At 45.6% G+C, this 11,574-nt stretch overlaps 1 protein-coding gene across 4 annotated transcripts in view; it reads left to right on the top strand.

Moving 5' to 3' along the window:
• The first annotated feature begins 6,046 nt into the window (after positions 1-6,046).
• The window catches only part of LOC144116031 (uncharacterized), a 73,831-nt gene continuing 68,303 nt past the window's right edge, over positions 6,047-11,574 (top strand). For all 4 annotated transcript variants that reach the window (XM_077650691.1, XM_077650690.1, XM_077650689.1 and 1 more), the window contains exons 1-2: positions 6,047-6,128; positions 9,370-9,496. The gene's annotated coding sequence lies outside the window, so the exon portion shown is untranslated. The remainder of the gene's footprint in view (positions 6,129-9,369; positions 9,497-11,574) is intronic.

The following is an 11,574-nucleotide window of genomic DNA, read 5'->3' as shown; positions in this document are numbered from 1 at the left end:
TTAGGCATCGTACAAATGTGATATCCTGAGATTCTAGCATAGAGCACTTGACAAATAATTTCCTGCGTTTACCAGGCACTACTACTTCAACAGTTTCGCCTTGGTCTCAGTCCAACTTGAAACTGACGGCACGCGTCGCACCGCAGAGCACGCGTGGGGAGATGGATGCGAGGAAACTGTCGTTGTGGATGCACCGATAACTCTCGAGTGCTTGACAATGTCCGAATATGATGGACTCACTCAATCACTGAAGTCAGGCTTAAATGAGGCTAAGCGTATAGAATGTAATCAGGCAGTGGCAGGTGCGTTATCGCCGAAGTCTCTGGCCAAATGGCTCCATTCACTTCTCATTGCGAGGTCGTGAATAGCAGCGCAATGCCTCTTCGTCGGATTGAACCACAGAAACAACCAGCATTGCGTCGCTGCCTCTCTGCGAAATCTAGTGGGGACACGGGAACTTCGCCTCGAGAAGTATAGCGGCGTACGTTACAGGTAGAAGCAATATAAGAGAACGTTATGCTCGCAATCTGTGAAATTCATGATCTCTATCAAATCTGACAGCTATTTCTGTAAAATATATCAGGTGAGTAAAATGAAGCTACGCCTAGAGGAAAATTACTTGAATGCTGCCATTTAAGCCACATTCTCGCTTTGACTACTAATCAGTATGCATACTGTGTCACTGCCCTCCCGACCAGAGAGGTCACCGGGCCATGATGCTGCTTCTCCGATTCTTCCCTGAGCGATCAGTGCGGGGGACTCTTTCAATTACACGATGTTTCACCGAAGACTTTATACATTTTTTTAAAACAGGCTTTTTGATATCGAAGAGCGCTTTTTTCGGCTATCGATAACCCATGTGGTGCACCATGGAAGAGAAAATCAGCATACAGCGGTACGGGTGATAGAGATTGCTGTTATAACCTTAGAATAGTGCTAACGCGCGTTGCAAACTCCACAATTCATATACTTGACTTGTCGACGTAAAAGCCGTATATCTATCATGACATCACGGGGCATTCTGAAGATTTTTCAGAACACCACAGGAGCTAACAAGTGATTATTTACATTCAATCGATTGTAGACTTTCGACAGGAAAAAAAAACTCACATACGGTACATGGAGGTGTGGCAGCATCATTTCTCCGCTTTATGTTTTAGTTGCTTTAAAAGGTGCAAAGTACTCTTTAAGGCAGGGTGCAAAGCGACGCAGCGCCATTGGTGGCCGGTTCATAAGTGCAGTTGTGAGCTCAGCCGAACGCGCCGGCGCTCGCCATATGTTTCCACGCTGTTGTCTCATCTTGAACTGCGTATATATTTTTAGTCTTAGATTCTTGATAAGCAGCGCCCGCTGCCGGAGTACTGCGACAAATTTCTAAGTACGTTCAGCAACATAGGTTGTTCGGTGTTCACAGTGTTGCAGCCCGCAAAGAGACAATATTAGACGCTCATATCATGGCCGGCAACATACCAGAGACTACAGTTGGGTCACTTTATTGCGTCGCTTTGTATTTCCGCTCGTCATTTTTAAATTTAAAAAAATGCGGAGGACGCTTGAAGCTACTTCAGTTTTCAATGCGGAAGCATTTTTCATTTTATTTCATATTATTTTTTTCTCTTCATTTTACTGCGACACGTACTGATTAGCATACAGTCGTAAGGCAACCCATATATCGTATTTACTCGCGTAATGAACCCCCCACTCGCGTATGGCCCACTGTCTCTGTTCTGTCTCCAAGTACTCAGTTCAATTTCTTTCTTCCTGACTGCCTCAATCAATATGTCGCGTTACCTCTGAATCTGTTATCATGGCGTTAATGTTATGTCCTTTAAATTGCATTCAGTTTTGCGCATATGATTGTGGTTATTATACATATATTACTGCAAACATAGTCTTGCTTATTGGTTATTTATATGTTGTCTTTTTTGCTTATTTATTCTTCATGTGATTATCTTACCACATTCCAAGATATTCTCATTCATTCACTGTGCGTAAGCATTTCTGGCGTGTCTATTTGTTCTATCTTGTGTATTAATTGCTTGTCGCAGCTCCCGTTGCGAAAATAAGTAGCCGGCGACGTTGGCAGGTACCAAAACCTCTTTTTCATGCGCATGTGAAGTTTTAAAATTCAGAAATATCCTACAAAACTAAGCTACTTTCAAGCCCTCATGGCGGAGCCGTGCGCTGCAGTGCACAGCGCTTACAGAGAATCTAGTCCCGGGAGTGCCGCGGACACGTGTTTTTCCGCGAACATTTTCAGTGGGCTATCCGTGGCTGCCACCGCATGCAGCCCGTTTTTTGTTTTTTCGAGGACCTCCCTAACTTGCATTGAAACTTCCTTACCCCGGCACCCCGCGAGGAAACGCGCGTCTTTACAACGCCACCTAGACTAATTCCTCTAGGTGGCGTTGGGATAACGCCGCTGAGGACGAGAGAGGAGACTAGAAACGCCCTGCCTGGAAGACCATCAGCGACGTCTTGCAGACGACGCATGTCGTAGCGCAGCTTGGCAAGTTCTTGAGGAGTTCTTGAAATTGGCAGCGGCGAATCGTCCAGAGCTGGGGACCAACCACACGCCACAGAGGGTGGCCCCTGATGGAGCGTGGCGATGTCCATGATCATGTACGCGTGGTCGGCTTAAGTCGCAGGTGGCGTGTCGGTGGCCGTCGCCAGAAAGATCTGCACCAGAGCGTTGCAGGAAGAGCTCCCGAAGGACCCGGGAGTGGCGCATGCTGGGCCCAAGAAGTTAGGTTGGACGCCGGTAGGCGACCTCTGACGCGGAAAGGAGCTGCTGCAGCCGCTTGCGGTCGGATGGCGAAGTGCGCTGTAGAATGGCTGCCTTCACTTGGTCATATACAGATCCGCTGCTGGGGCACTTGCCAGGATGTTGCGAATCTCAAGCGCGACCTCGGCGGGGAGCGAGGCTTGAAGGTGGCCGAACCGGGATAGCTGGGAGGTAATTTTCGCCCGTCGAAAACGGGCTTCGGCTTGTAAGAACCTTACGTCACGAAGTTGCGCCCAGAATAATGGCAAAAGAAGGATGGCGTAAACGTCAATATAAGGGACGTGGAACGTCGGAGCCTGGCAAACGTCATGGGGCACAGCGTTGCTGTCCATGTTCCAGATCACCAGTTTAGAAGAAAATACGTTGATTCCACAAGAGCAGCAGGCAGACTGTTGCTGTTGTTAGTTACGAGATCGGCCAAGAATCGGGAGGCAGAGGTTGCTGTTCACCTGTACTCAATAAAAGTAAAATAAAAGTTTTATGACGATGATGACATCAGGCCACCACTGAGCCAAAAGTACTCTAATGCCTACGATATAGTTAACTTGTGGGCACCACGTGAATTCCACGAAGACGTTACGCATTTCCGCTTGAAGCTACTGAAAAGATGCACTAACACACGAAAACGCCAGTCAGGACTCAGGGGCGGCGAAAACACTGTCGTGACCACGCGCACCGTCTCGTGCTCTGACCCTTCGGCGCCCGTCTCTAGCACATCTAGTCCGTACGCCAGCGCCTAGCTACTCTAGTTTTACATAGAGGAGGCGCTAGTTACGCGATGTGCCGTCGGAAGCGATAAATTGGCGCGTGGACCCTCCGCAGATACAGGGGTCTGCGTGCGGACCGCGTGTCGGCTCTGCTTCGGGGCCCGAACGCGACTTTGCAAGGCCTCGTTTTTTTGCCGCCGGATAACCGTCGTTGCCGTTTTTTACCGTGTTTGTTGAAAACAAACTGATCAGAACAGCGCCGGGAGGGCGGCTGCTCAAAAACCGCTGACAAAAACCTACAAAGAAAACCAAGGAGGGTCAAGCTACAACTCCTGGGTATGCGCTGCCCGACACCACCCCTGCGCAACTGCCCGCGACCTCAACTAGCTGTGGTTTTTAAGAATTGCAATTTTTTCTCTCTTGAGAATTTGAAGACCGTACCAGCACCAAGGCCTATATAAATTATAATTTCCTTTCGTCTATCGACAATTTAGAGATGGAAATCAATTGGAAGTGTTGGGCATTGTTTTCAAATTATCTAGACAATCTGCAGTATGTACAGTGTTGTGCGTTTTTATCGGGAAGACTTTAAAAATTTCCCCCCCTCTACCGCTGGCTCATTTGCCGTGAAACTGCACACAGAGCTTGCGTATTATGGTAACTTTTGTGTCGTAGCAAGTTTTACAACGGTACTTACTTAGTTGAGCCGTGAATGAGGCGAAAACATAATCGTCTACGTAGAGATCGGCAACCAAAACCCGCAGACGACGCTTTTTCGCTGAAGCGCGGCAGTGGCGCCATCTGTTTTCGGCAGTGGAAAGCGTTACGACAAGGCCGCCGAGACGAGCGTTGCAAACAATATTCTTTGAAACGTAAAGCCTTGTTAAATCAGCTGTTCTGATTTTTTTTCCGCTCAGTTACTCGAAAGTTTTGTAAGCGCTTCAGTTGAAGCAGACGAAACGGCCGGAACGGCATATTCAAAGGGCCCGCGCTTCTTGCAACACACTCTCCGACGGTCTCGTCGTGACGCTTTCCGCTCCTGAAAACAGACGCGCCACAGCCGCTCTTCAGCGAAAAAGCGTCGTCTGCGAGTTTTCGTTGCCGATCTCTACGTAGACGATTATGTTTTCGCATCATGCACGGCTCAACTAAGTAAATACCGTTGTCAAACTTGCTACGATACAAAAGTTATCATAATACGCAAGCTCTGTGTAAAGTTTCACGGCAAATGAGCCAGCGGTTGAGGCGGGAAAATTTTTTAAAGTGTTCACGATAAAAACGCACAACACTGTATATCTATCGTGAAGACAATTTTTTCCCCCAAACTTCATTTGTGATAAAACTTTCTCACAGAGCTTGGTTATCGTGGTAACTTTTGCCTTGTAGTAAGTTTGACAACGGTACTTACCTGGTCCAGCCGCGCATGGCGGCTTGACGCGAAAGGCGCGAAGCTAACGTTGAAGGCGCGCGGGTCCTCCGATGGCGCCACCGCCGTCCGTGGGCAGCAACCAGGCGCTGATGGCTTTCAGTCCGGATCGGTTTTGGTGCAGGCGATTCCGGTTTGCATCATGCATGGCTGAACGAAGCAAGTGTCGTTGTCAAAAGCTCTGTGTGCATTTCCACCTCCAACAATTAACCAGCGGTCAAGTCTGAGAAATATTTTAAAGTGTTCACGATAAAGATTCACGGCACTGCATAAAGTCAAATGGGTGTTCTTTGGACGTTTGCTTACTCATATGGAAACAGTAAACTATTTTACGTGAAGTAAAAGAACAGTTTTCTTTTAAACGAAATAAGTCTGGAAATTTGGATTCACTTTTATTGTTCGGTCGTTATTGTTAAACACGCTTAACGCAGGAACGTTTATGAGTGATTCAATATTCCTCATTCGTGAAGAAAAAGACCGATGCGGTAAACCACGATCACGCCCACCTTTTTGAAGCGCTGCTGGTATAAGCAGGAAAAAGCATTTCTTGGTGCGTGATGAACATCTACCTTTTTGTTTTTTCGCCGTTTTCATTCATGCATTAAGGTTCTGCGACGAACCATTCACTTGAATGTACTGCAGTCTCCCACACACCTGACTAGAGCGCTCGAACGCCGCACCGTAGAGTACACTTGTGTCATCTGCGAGGGGCCTAGGCTTGAAATCCGACACTTCATGTCCTTAAAAGCTGTACCGGTTCCGCTGGGCAGCGGCAAATTTGATAAATGCGCAATCGAGCACGCCTTTCGAGCATTCTAGATAAGTTTTAGGGTGACTGTACTTAATAATTTCATTTACCCGACGCTTTGACGCTGGCGAACCATTCAAGCTGCGCGCTCCAGTTTTCGAGCACCAAAAACAGGATAATTACTGCAGGTCAAATAACAAAGTTTCGGTTTTGTGTACGTAAAAAAATGTGCTTAGAAAACGGAATGTTAACTGTTTGCTTGCATAGCACACGCTGCAGGCTACGAATGGATGAAAAGTAACGACACGCCTGTTTATTAGGCTTTTGTTCCTCACAACAAGACAGCGGAATACAATTTGCGGAGCAGGCAACCATGTAACAATTTGCAGGTGTTTGCGTAGTGTGTGTCGTCGGCGTTGGAATTGCTCTTCGGGGAATATCCAGCTTAATCAGGCGTTCACGGTAAGTCTACACGATGCTCTTTTGTTTGGATTGTCTCCTGAACCTCTGTTGGCAGTGCACTGAGTGTAGAACAAATTATCTGCGTAGAGACTGCTTTTTATCCCGATTTTTAAACTGCGTTAGGAGCGGTATCCATTCCGCTCTCGATCAATGTGCCTCGTTTCTTTGTCGATCTGTTTTGTGCTGTGCGCGCAGCAAAACTAATCGATTAAGAACCCGTGATTGCAAGGCTCTCCTGGCGCGCTTTTCGCGGCCTTTTGCTGTTGTGGGCTGGAAGGTATAGGATCGTCGAAAAAAATCCGAGCCCGACAATGTCGGCCGGAAAGGCACCGTGCGTTATTTAGCACCTGGTCAGTTCAACTTATCTGGCGCCTATGCGGACACACAGTCGCCTTGTGATGTGGATATCATTTATTTTCAATCTGTGCGCTATCGTTTGTACTGACAATGAAGCGGTGTTTTCAGATATACTGTTGTATCGAATGTTGGGTAATTCAGAGAAAAAAAATTCTCTTTGTCTAATCACACGCTTGTTCGGTCTCAAGTTTCGCGCAGAGGTTGATTTTGGTGGTCAGTTTTGTTTCATACTACATTTAGGTGGCGTACTTGCCTGATTCGGACCGAATTAAGTAAATAAAACAGTAAGTTCAGAATCATATCAGTTCAAAACCACCAAGGCAGTGTATGCCTCTGACTCGAAAAATGAAGACCATGAAATGAACAAGTTCAGGAAATATATTTTAGCAAATATTTCAGCGAATATTTGTCCTTCAAGAACCTTGTTTACAATTTGGAGATATGCAACGACCAGGAAAAAATTCTCAATGATGTTCACTGACATTTTGCTTCGTTCAATGTGTTGTGCAGGCGCAGCTGCTAGCGGTTTGAGTATTGTGAGTAATTGCACCGAATTTATAGTCGCAACAGGGAGCCCATATAAAAAGTAGGATTTCTGCAAAATATATATTACAAATGTGAACATACAATGAAATATCACAAATGCGAAGATACAGCTTAACAAAGGGCAAGAAAAGTCCCTGGAAACAAAGTTCACTGCTGGTATACATGAAACCTTGCAAAATATCTTTAAATATATCTATAAGTCTCCAATAAATCTACGTTTCTTGCAATCAGAGGTAGTAAACTTTACTACGCATAGAAAAATGAACGATCCCGGTAAGAACAAAATTGTGATGTATTTGGGCCAACCTGCATTCGTGACAGCAGCATGTGCGTAGAATAGAAGCAGAATGCAGTAATCGATACTAACATGTATATTTTAGCTGCCTGCACAGTAGCAACAATTATTCTGCACCCAAAATTTAAGAATGGTATTGCTTTGGTTCAAAAAAGATGTAAAAGGAGATAATAAAAAGAAAAGAAAAGGACAAATGAAAGCCACAGATGATTTGGCAAGTCGAAGTACCCAATATCCGTGTGTGTTGGGAACGTTGCGTTGGCTAGAATTTCAATGAGCAACGTCGGTCAAAATGGACTATTGATGTCCTCGTAATTTTCGTATTCGCATAACTTTGATCATGAAGCTAACTGTTACAATAAAGAGCACAAAGTTTTGTGGTTTTAAATGTCATGAACAGATATTTGTTTTCCTAATTAGCATTTATGGACCTTAAGAAACAGAACATTTTACTTGCATTGGTTTTTTGCTCCTTTGCTATCTAAAGGACAAAATTTGTGAGAAATATATATCCATAAAGTTTCAGAATTGAAATCCATATGCTCTGTAGACTCTAAGGCTACCACAAGATGCCGCGAAGAGCTTGCTCATCATCGAGATGTCCTTTAAACTTTGTGTTCCTATGGGGCTTTTTGCGTTACATTACTGCAGATGCACGGGTGTGGCCACGAGATCCAGCCCAAGTTCACAATGTCTGCTCCAATATGTCCTTTCGAGCGTTAAACACATATTGTAGACGAAATGCAGTATGATTCCGGCACCTCCGATCCTTTTCATCAGGAGTGCATGACAGTACGAAAAAAATTCGGTGGGGGGGGGGAGGGCGTTGCTGAAGCCCCATAAGCCACCCCCCTGGCTATGCCTCTGATACACGCCTCGACCTCTTTGGAGAAGACTGTCAAAAATTTGGTACCCTCAGCACATGCCTCACATTGCCCAAAGACCCAACCCACTGGCACCTGGTACACCTTCCCTTCTGCATGCGACGTTACTGTGACTTACAGTCGCAAAAAGCAAACCCACACAGGAATATACTGGGGGTTCAAAAGTGGGCTTTACAGATTTAAAATAATATCAAGAGCAGTGAACAAGTCATAACTGTAAATGGGTTATGCGGCCAGGTGGACACACAGAAAAATGACACCATTAGCTGTGTATTCGACAAATATTCGTGAACTTTTATTTACTGCAGTTTGTGTGCATATTTAACTAAAAAATTAGAAGCAGTGGGATTCAGACTATTCCATTAAGTACAGTTTTAGTAACATGCCTGTGTCCAGGGATATGCACGAATAAAATTGTAACCTAAATACTGCTACCGTATCAGTGCAGCATAAGCAAAAGTGTGAGGACCGAAGGCGATGCGAGGGAAGAGTTTCTTTGATGTTTGATCGTGATGTACTGTCCACACTCGCTATGCAGTGAATTGGTTTGGAGATATGCAGTAAACTTTCACGTTCGTGCAGTTATAAATTGATTCACTTTGTACATTCGTGGAAGAATTGTACAATGTTTACGCTATGCTGTGTAAATTGTTTAACCTGGCGAAAGCTGCATGTGATGTGGTTGTATAATTGCAACACCTATCCCAGACGTGGAAGCATAACTAGCACCGCATCGCGGTAAGCTTTTGCTGATTTTAAGGGCTTTGGCTGTATATTGTAAACATGATAGCCAGATAACCGTTTAAAAAATATGTTCGATTTTTGTCCGAAATGTATATACTCTATGCTTGGAGCTGTTCATTGCCATAGCGAGTAAGCGAAAATAATGATGGCATCATGAATAAGTTTGAGGCTCACAAAACTGAAAAAAATGTCAATTTGTTGTTGAAGACTGCTCCGTTTGCTCTAAGTGACGTTGGAAGAATCCACCATGTGAGGTTTAAAAATGGCCTTGCTGCATAATTCAGCTTTTATCACAAACAACTCTTAAGAACCAGAAGTACCTAGTGTAGCAGCAGCCAATTAATCGTGATCTCATGTTGAGTGATTTGCTGCTCAATGGACATGCAGCTCAAGGTGGCTTACTTTGGTTTCGCAGCTCGGGTGAACAGCGGTGGCGATCGAAGGAAGACCCTCGGTGAAACGCCCAACTATATCGCCCCAGAGGCGTTGGCCAAAAAGAGGCACAGCTTCGAGGTCGACGTGTGGTCTAACGGCTGTGTTCTGTGAGTGTTACAGGACATCAGAGGTCCGCAAACATTTGATTCTTATGGAAGTTGACTCGGGAGTGGAGACATTTCATGCGGTCGCTTGCCGGTGACACTAGCACAAAGCAACATGACTGAAGAATTGGTATCAGTGTCTTAGTATAGCGGTAGCTTTGTAGGCCCACCGCAGTCACCCCTAGGCTGTCACGTTTCAGTTCCTCTCTAGTTATGTGTGTATAGGGCCGTGGAGCACACATTTCAAGGGATGCACATTGGTGAAAAAATTGGCCGTGGCTTAGCTTGGCTAACCCTGGAATTCAGTAGAAAGCAAGCATGCTTGCTAAGTGACTGTGGCTCGTCCCAGGCAAGTGTGCTGCACTGACGCGACAGCCGTTCTATACACACCCACACAACCACTTGGCCATGATGTGGTATCACATGGTCTTAGGACACCCCATCAGATGTCATCACTTGGCTTCACATGACCCCATCGGATGTTCTTAAGGTCAGTGGTCAAAAGTCAACTAATGGTCGTGGGTCAAGGTGAGGGGTCGAGGGTTTGACACCATCAATAACGGATATGATCATACACGGCTAATGTGGTTGGGCTCAAAGTTTTCGTGGTCATTCTCCAACCTACGCGATGACTGCTCTATCTAACTTAGTGAAGCTTTTCGCTTAAAATAATGATGGCCGATTTGCGCAGTTTGACCAATGTGAATTAGTTGCACTAGCAGGTCACTTTTTCTTTTGGTTCCGGTGTTCAGATCCAGAGTTCGTGAATAGCAGTTGTTCAGATAGTAGTAATGCGTTAATGTCCATATATGCGGAATTGGTCTTTATCTACATTCATAGATTTCTGGGACTCTATCACTCCTGGTGCAGTAGTGGAGCACTCAAGCGATGCACCACTCCCCTTCTAAGGCAGGGGCTGCCATCAGTGGGACTTGGATTCCTACGGTAGGGTTGCAATTCAGTTTGCTCTTTCCGATCAGCCCCTCACGATTAATCAATTTGCTGCCTGGCAATATGGGCACGCTGCTTGCCTGCCCACCACAAAGTGGGCAGGTGAGCAGGCTGCCACGAAACCGGCTTCACGTGCACACACGCACGCGCACGCACGCACGCACACGCACGCACACACACACACACACGCGCGAGAGTGCGCGCCACTAAATGTGGTGAATGGCTATAAGTGCTAGCGCACTAAAACACACAGGTTGGAAGCAGAACCTCATTTGGCAAAATTTAGCCTCCACAAAAGAGCTTTTCATTCCTTGCAGGGCAGCTTAGAGCAGCTTGGAATAGGGGGCCCCAAGTCATGAGGGCCCATACTCTAATATTTCCTTTTACCTTGTCAGCGTTCACATGCACCGTGCCAGGCAGATCCGCCTGAGTCAACCTCTAACCCTTGCAGCCGGGCTGGCTCATCCCAACCCGATGGTTGCTTAGCCAGACAACCTAATGTAACAAGAGCCCGACAGGCGGTTTTCAAGTTGACATGTCCACTTGACCCGATTTTTTCGGGCTCATGTAAATGCCCAATACGTCTCACAGTGTACTCTCTCCCCGCCCTGTACTGCATATCTAGGCGGCATATTGTTGCATTTCATCATGAATGCCATTAGTGGGCTGGATGAACACTCTTTATCAACCGCTAGATCTTTATATTTATCGCCAGTGGGGAGAAAGTGGCACCTGGTGGTGTTTAATTGTTCCACTTTGTGCAAACATGCAATGACTTTTAATATCATGTGATCATTCCACTGTACACAATGATGACACTTTCTCCTTACTAGTTGGCTGCATATTGTCCGATAAGGTTTTTGGTTCTTTTCTTTTGCCATTGCATATTGAAATTATTCTTGACCATACCTTAGTATCTCAGTCAATATTGCGTAGAAGTGAATTTCTGAAGTGCTGAGCATAACTGAATTCTGTGTGGTTGTAGACTATGTTAGCAGCAAAATTTGCTCTGGTTTGAGAGTCTCTCCTTCACAGCTGGATGCTTCACTTACAAGCTTCATGCATTTGCACCTTTGAATTTCGTCTATTTCTCACAACAAGAAAAGAAAATACTCCAACTGCCCTTGAAC

This window comes from Amblyomma americanum, chromosome 1 (genome assembly GCF_052857255.1).
Source record: "Amblyomma americanum isolate KBUSLIRL-KWMA chromosome 1, ASM5285725v1, whole genome shotgun sequence".
Taxonomy (NCBI): domain Eukaryota; kingdom Metazoa; phylum Arthropoda; class Arachnida; order Ixodida; family Ixodidae; genus Amblyomma; species Amblyomma americanum.
This window is presented reverse-complemented; position numbering and strand designations above follow the sequence as displayed.